The sequence below is a fragment of the Microtus pennsylvanicus genome, chromosome X (assembly GCF_037038515.1).
Source record: "Microtus pennsylvanicus isolate mMicPen1 chromosome X, mMicPen1.hap1, whole genome shotgun sequence".
Classification (NCBI taxonomy): Eukaryota; Metazoa; Chordata; class Mammalia; order Rodentia; family Cricetidae; genus Microtus; species Microtus pennsylvanicus.
Window position 1 is genome coordinate 127,557,697 of NC_134601.1, and position 8,005 is coordinate 127,565,701.

The following is an 8,005-nucleotide window of genomic DNA, read 5'->3' on the forward strand; positions in this document are numbered from 1 at the left end:
GGTGGTCATTTCAAGAGAATGATTTTGCACTAAGTAGAAACTTCAAAAAGTGGGAACACATTCAATTATCATGAGCCATTGGTCATACAAAGTGGTTCATGGGGAGAAAAAAATACAAAGCAGATACAAGTTGATAGGTATTATTTCTAAACAAAAATTAACAACTGAACAAATAACAAATGAAAAAATCTTACTCTTTCCCAGGCTATAAAGGCAGTACATAACATAAAAACAACTACCAATATATTCTCACATTAAAAAGGCACCGCAATTTGTTTTCCTATGAACCAGACACTTCAACCCTTTAAGGTAAGCATTACTATTGTCATTATATAGATGAACAGAAATCTGAAAAGATCAAGGTCATGAGTTCAATGTGAACTGGAAGCAAATGCTATTTTCTACACCAGACTGCTTCCCATGAATGGGGAATGTTGCCATCTCCTCAATCTATGCAACACTGGTGCTAAAAGAAGTAATTCAAATCACGTTATCTACAAAGGAAACACATGATAGGGAATTAATTGTTTATAATAGAGGTGATGTGAAGGGAAAGGAAGTAAATTTAAAAGAAGCATGACTGTTTAAGTTGTAAAACACGTGATGGAAAGAAAACGCATTGGAGGTATGATACCTCACTAGGGGATTCTGTACCTGGGGGTGGGAGGAAGAGTGGTTGTGAGAAGTTTAAGGCGGAAGCAATGAGAAGTACTTAAATGGTGGCTAGTAGTAATCCAGAAAAAAACAGCCACAATCCAACAGACTACAGAAGAGGGAAAGGGGGCGGGTCCCAGGGTTTGTAAAGAAGAAGGGGTTGGGAGGAATGGCAAAGTTTGATGGAGTGGGGGAGCGATTGAGAAGGCCACTAAGACTGCAATTATCCAACCACTGACCTGCTTATTGTTCTGCCCAGGAATGGTCTCAAAACATTCGAAGTGGAAGAAATCAGTACCCTGTCCCCGCGTCAAGGATAAACAAGCCAAAGGACCTAAGAAAATGGAAGGTTTCTATGGCTCCATACACAAAGACGGAGTAAATGCAGGGAACCAGACAGGCTCTATTAATGTCTGCGCAAGCACCATGGAAGGAGATGGGGTAGACTAGATGATTCAGGCGAGGCTCTAAATTAGGACTGGGGAAGAGTGACAGGGAAAAATTTTACACCCCCCCCCCTTAATAATGCATCCCGATATCTACGAAGCTGAGAGATTTAACAGGGAGATAGAATTTGGGGAGGGGAAGGAATACACTAGTCAGTCTACAGACTGACCCTTCAACCTTAATTCAAAAGCCGTGGGAGCTGGGGAAGCGGAGCCCACCTCAGCTCAGGAAAAACTAGGGGTTTCATAAGGGTCGTCGCAAGGGCTGCGAAAAAGCAAGCACGCAAAAATGATGCAGAGAGCAGTCCTCGGTGTGTCCCCTCTCTCACCTTTTCATCTAATCCCCAGCCCACTACCCAATGACTACCGACTCCCTCCCACACTTTCCAACCCGCCCACTGCGACGACGAAAACGGAGGCGGAGAGCGATTGGTGGGGCAAAGGCAGGCCCACACGCGGCTAAGGCCGGTGGAAATGGTGTCGCCTTAGCCGGTAAGAAATAGGGTGGTCTTCATCTCAGGCAAGATTTACCGGCACCGCGACGTTTCGCCATTCGTCATTTCCTTAATGGCTGGCACCTGCGAAGCGTCACAAACGCGGATAGCTAACCCCTTAGTACCATGTACTAGCAAGACAGACATCAGCCTCCGCCGCCATCTTAACAGGCGGACCGACCCTAGTCACTGCCCCCCCACCCCCAAGGTATCTCCGCCACCGCCAGCGAACCCCACGAGGACGTAACCCTGCTCCCGCGAGAACTCACCGGCTAAGAACAGCACCATCAGAAGACGCTGCTCGCGCCTCCGCAGCTCCTGCACTCAGCAGCCACTCTCGGCCGCCTCCGCGTGATCCCAGGAGAACCTCCACCGGACCGGGGAAAACTGAGCCCAGCCCGTCCCAAGCCTCCCCTTAACACCCAAGCCGAAATCGCTACAGCTCCGCTCTCACCCCACGCGAAGCGAAAAGCAAATGACGCACAACCTCACGGAGCACTAAGGGGCGGAGCCAATATGCCGCCGCCGGCTCCCGCATGCGCTGTGCGAACTATCGCGATATTACGTTCAGAATCGGCGAGACCTTCGTAATTCACTGCAGAATGCCACTCGCGCCTCGCCTTTAGGAAACGAGATATCGCGAGAACGGCTGCAGGATCCTAAAAAGGAGAAAGGCGGAGCTTCGTGAAAATGACTGGGAGTTTTTCGGGGAAAGGGAGGAAGCTCTCGTCCTTTAGGGATCTCGCTTACCACGAGGTTTCCGACCCACTGCGGAGCTCGCAACCAAACCTCGCGATGACACAGCTCAGCGCCAAATCTCGGCCATGTCTTAAAAACTGCCCCCGCCCCCGATTTAGGTGTCTAGAGCCTGCCTAGTGCTTGAGGAAAATTTAAAGTCAACCTGTTTATTCTCACGCTTCCCGCAGGGCTGTACCAATTAGCCAAACTCCATTCTGGAAGCGAAGAAATGGGTCCCCATTGTTACCTGCCTCGAGGAATGACGTGCTAGCCTTACTAATACAGAAAAGATGTTCCGTATCACAATAAACACACAAATGCAAATGGAAACAATGACACAACAGTTTTTGCTCATGGGGGAAAAATTTAAAAGACCTCTAATATCCATATTTCTTCCGTCGCCGCACTGCAGGCTAACCTGAATCCATCTTAATCTAAGTAAAGGTTCGTATTATTAGTTCTACCTCCAAAGTCACCAGATTTAACTACCGGAGCTTTACCTTAGCATAACCAGAAAGACCCAATAAAGTGGTTTTCTTCAAACAAAGGAGTCTGCCCTCAAAAGCAAATTCAAGCTTGGGGTGGGGAAGTAGGTGTGTGAAGATTTTAATATGGCAGTTTTTCCATGTCTAACCAACAGTGTTTCTCCAATAAATCTTGGGATCCAGTCTGGCCCGTTTGTGGGCTTTTCCATTCTAATGCATTGTTCTGTCTATTCTAATTTAAACATGCTACCTTCAGAGTACAGTTTAATAGTAAAAGTATCCCCCATATCTAGTTATTTTTAAAAACATTTTCTCGATTATTCTTAGCCATCCTCCCATCACGAACTTTAGGATTGTTAAGTTCCAAAAACTTTGTCTATTTATTGGAATTGCATCAATTGCATAAATCAATATAGAAAAATGGACATCACTACAAAATTGAGCCTTCCTATTCAGAAGCATAATATTCTCCATTTATGCAAACGCTCTTCTACTGTAGTCCTCAAAGTTTTACAGTTTACTTCCAGATATTTTTTATTTTTCTTGGTATTTAGAGTGGGACTTTTTAGTATTTCAAAATGTTCATTGCTTATATACTGGAAGACGTCATATTTGACTATTCACTTTTGCAATTAGAAAAATGAAAACATCCTCAAATATAGTAATAATCAGTAAAATGCAAATGAAAGCAACGACATGTGATTTTTTACTCTAACTGGAAAAATATAAAGATCAGTAACAATTTATGTTGGCAAAACTATGGAAAAATAAGCAATCTCGCACTACATTGGGTAGTGTAAATTATTATGGCCTTTGGGTAAGGGAATTTAGACAAATCTATCAAAATTCAAAATGCGTACTTTTTGATTCAGTAATTACTCCTCAAAGAATTTCTCCTACAGAAATACCCTCATACAAGCAAGAAACATACACAAACCCATTCATTACTGCATTACTTGCAATAGTCCCCTCTCCCCCCCAAAGAAAACAAGCTGGTGTACAACAATCAGGATATGGTTAAATAACTATAGTCCAGGCATGCAACGCAACGGTAGGTATAAAAATGGGACAAATTCGGATCCCCTGATAAGAGAGCTGTAAGACACATTGTTTTAAAAAAAAATCAAAGCAATGAGACAAAATGAATGTGTGTCCAGCACCATACATATACATACACATCAGGACACGCGCGCGCGCTCCTAGTACTAACCATGAAGCCTGCCTGCTCGCCCCTCACCTTCCTTTTCCTCTGAGGCCGCCTTCCTCCAATCCTTAAAAGAAAAACTGAAGACCTGGCCTTTACTCCCCCTCTAAGGGCACTTGACCAAGGCTAAAGCCGGTACCTTGCATCCCCACTGCTGGCCGCTCTCTTGCGCACTGTTCGCTGCTTCCCCGCTGTCCTGCTGTCCCCAAAGATGCAGAAAGCTCTCTGGTGGAGGCCGCTGAGGACTGGGGGGGGGGAGGGGAAAGGAGGAGGGGTTCAGGGAAGGTTGCTGTGGCCCCTTTAGCAGTCTTTCCCGAAGGCTCCCTAAGGCTGCCCCCTCCGAGACTCGGAGCCGGGTCCCGTGGGAACTGCCCCCTACCTCGAGGAGTCTAAGATGGCCCGTCCCCCAGGCCCGGGAAGCGGGGAGGGGGGTACGACGCTCACCTCAGCCGCAGTGGCTCGGCGGCGGGGCCTGCAACTGCGTGCAGGGTCTGCGACCAGCAGCAATACTGTTCCCCCCCAACCCCCTCCCTCGCCTTCGGTTTAAAAAGCCTCCCCCTGCGGCTCAGCTCACACTGGATTTAAGGCTCCACCTACCACGCGATTAGCTCCGCCTCTGTCCCTTGAGAGGGCTCTCCTGATCCCTTGGTGATGTATTCTGGTCACCTTGCCGGGCACTACTCATGGCCCAATAAAGGCAACTATAGATAGGATCACTAATGAACTGGGATTTGATTCTTGTACAATGGAAATCCATGAAGCGGATAAAACTCGATTTACATTTTAAAAATTAAGGAATGGGGAAGGATGGGTAAGAGGGCAAGATGGGACACATTGTGGGGGACCAGAGAAAGGGAAGAAGAGAACTACAGTGCAAATCCACAAAACACTTTAGGCACAGCGATCCCTCAAACATTTCTTCCTTATACTATGTGAGGTGGCACTGTGGCTGGAGTGCTCTGCAGAGGATCTACATTTGTAAAAATGACCTGGAAGGAGATGATCCTATTAACCTCTAATCTCTGGGATATAGCATGAAATTGGAAAGCGAAGGGATTTGGGGGGAGCATTGATTTGCAACTCAGAATGTTTCAATAAGGTTCGAATTTTAACAAATGTATCAATGATGTTTAGAACAAAAGTGAACCAGGTGGTGATAGCCCGCATCTTTAATCCCAGCACTCAGGAGGCAGACACAGGTGAACCCTGAATTGGAAGCCAGCCAGGTCTACAATGTGAGTTCTAGGATGGCCAGGGCTACACAGAGAAACCCTGCCTTGAAAAAAAAGAAAAAGAAAAGGCACTAGTGGAAAAACCCTTGAGACATTAATTCCGACATTGCAGAACAGTGGGCCGTGGCTTGAATTGGGAATCTGCTGAAGGAAACCATTACCTCCGTCCATGTGTATAGTTACACAGTAAGTTTTCTGTACAACCTAAGATGCACAGACAGCTCTCTTAGGTTGTCTTGTTGTATGTTCTTAACAAAGATGTATTTAGGCCGGGTGATGGTGGCGCACGCCTTTAATCCCAGCACTCGGGAGGCAGAGGCAGGCGGATCTCTGTGAGTTCGAGACCAGCCTGGTCTACAGAGCTAGTTCCAGGACAGGCTCCAAAACCACAGAGAAACCCTGTCTCGAAAAACCAAAAAAAAAAAAAAAACAAAGATGTATTTAGTAAGTGAGTGTTATTCCATTATAAGGCGAATTATTTAACTAATACCCTATGTTAAGTCTTAATTATTATTAAAGCAAAAAGCAGACATTGGAAAGGACTAGCCATGGTTCTATACCATTCATCCCTCACCTTGGCTTCAAAAAGGGCTGCAAGATAATCAAGAAAATCACATCAATTATGAGCAGTAACTGATCAGAGAGGTGTATAGCTTTGCCGGATAAAACAGCATACAATGAACAGACTTGAAATCTCCAAGGACAAAGGGGGCCATAAATTCACCAAGGAAAGTGTGGGGATACATTTATGCCAAAAGAAAGAGCTGCTGAGCACAATCTTTCTTGCGTTGAAGAAAGCCACTGCCAAAAACTGAGCCCCCACTGCCTTTGCATATAAAAAAATACCTAAAAATACTTACAGAAAAGAGAAAAGGGGGATAGCACTACTAATTGAAACTTCACTATAACGAAATGTGTATTTCTAAGACTTTTCTAATGGTGATGTTTGTTGAAAAGAAGTAGCTAGACTCAGAAACTTGCTCCTCCCCAAAACAGAAAACCTCTCCAGAACAGTTTCAACATGCAGCCTCACCTGAAATTTAAGAAAATTCCAGTTTGTTTAGAATATTTCTATGCCCTCGCCCACCCATTCAATAAGCACCTTCATTGTAGAATCTGGTCTCTTACAGCATCTGCTTCAACTCTAATAACCCACGGTGCCCATTCTTATTATAACCCCTGCCTTTCTACTGTTAGTTTCCTAACCCCCAAATCCAATTCCACACCTCTAATTCTAAAATCCCCTATGTACAATAGCCTTAGTTTACATGTAAGTCTGCAGCTAGTTCTTTTGCTACCTTCATTCCCTCCAATATTAATTTCAACAAGTACCATCCCCCACATACATTTTGACTTTTCTTATTGTAGAAATATTAACAGTATAAGCCGGGCGGTGGTGGCGCACGCCTTTAATCCCAGCACTTGGGAGGCAGAGGCAGGCAGATCTCTGTGAGTTCGAGGCCAGCCTGGTCTACAAAGGGAGTCCCAGGACAGGCTCCAAAGCTACAGAGAAACCCTGTCTCGAAAAACCAAAAAAAGGAAAAAAAGAAAAAAAAGAAATATTAACAGTATATATGAAAGCATGAAGAAAACAGTAAAAATTGGACTCGTGGAGCTGGGGAAATGGATTCATGGTTAAGAATCCATAACCTGGAACTGCCTGTTCTTCCAGAGACATGGGGTTCAATTTCCAGCACCCACATGGTAGCTCACAACTGTCTATAATTCCAGGTCCAGGGGACCTGACACCCCAATGCAAACATACATGCTGGCAAAACACCAATGCACATAAAAATTAAAAAAAAAATAAACGAAAATGAAAAAGAAATGTAAAAGGAGGGAAGGGAAGGACTGGGTATATAGACGGCTGGAAAAATGCTTGCCTTGAATGTGTGAAGCCTTGAGTTTGAGCCCCAGCACAGGAAGACAGAAAGAAAGAAGGAGAGAGGGGAGAGGGAAGGAGGGAGAGAGAGAAAGAAACAAAGAATGAGAGGGAGAATAACTAAATTTGCAAATAAAGTAAAATAAAATAAATAAATTGGACTCACCACTCAGAGAGGACATAATTGTTCTTATTTTATGCTCACTTAACATTTTTCTACATATTACATCTAATATATATAGTTCTAAAGAAAACTATAATACAGTAAATTATTAATGACTTAGTGAATATTTGTCATAATATTGAATATTTGTCTATAAAATTTCTAGATTTTTTTTCTGCCTTCCACAGAAGTGCCTTTATTTGTTTACAGAACCTAGGAAATGATAGCCTATATATTAAAAAAAGGAAATTCCAAAATCTTCTATCAGCATCTGAGTAGTGGTGAAAGGGCCTTTCATTTCCAATAGCAGCCACCTTCAGGATGAATCGCCATAAGCTTCTCTCCTTCAGCTGCCAGCCATTCAGGCCCAAACAACTTGTGTCTTCTGAAATCTTGATTGGCTTCTGTGTTCTCAATAGACCTCTGTCCCTCTGGGTCAGCTCCTTGTCTTATAGAATCCCATAACTCTCAAGAACTTCCTTAAGGGAGAGGGCATACGGATAGGGCAGGAGCAGGAGAACTTGTTCCATTTGCAGTCTAAAATCTTACTGGGGTCCGCAGTCATTGATAGTGCAGAATATTGGGTTCTCAAGCCTGAAGGGACTGAGACACCCACACCCCCATCTCTTCTATTAGACAGGACTTCTGCTTATCACCATTGACAATATGGTTGCCTTAGAGTTCCAAGTAATGCTTGTTATTGTTCA

General features: G+C 44.3%; 1 protein-coding gene across 26 annotated transcripts in view; it reads right to left on the reverse strand.

Moving 5' to 3' along the window:
* The window catches only part of Huwe1 (HECT, UBA and WWE domain containing E3 ubiquitin protein ligase 1), a 131,562-nt gene extending 126,932 nt beyond the window's left edge, over nucleotides 1–4,630 (reverse strand). For 10 of the 26 annotated variants that reach the window (XM_075958837.1, XM_075958858.1, XM_075958855.1 and 7 more), the window contains exon 1: nucleotides 1,864–2,146. The gene's annotated coding sequence lies outside the window, so the exon portion shown is untranslated. Of the gene's footprint in view, nucleotides 1–1,863; nucleotides 2,147–4,160; nucleotides 4,267–4,465 lie in introns of those variants that run through there. The other 16 variants (XM_075958861.1, XM_075958859.1, XM_075958848.1 and 13 more) reach the window with 9 other exon arrangements.
* Nucleotides 4,631–8,005: the final 3,375 nt, after the last annotated feature.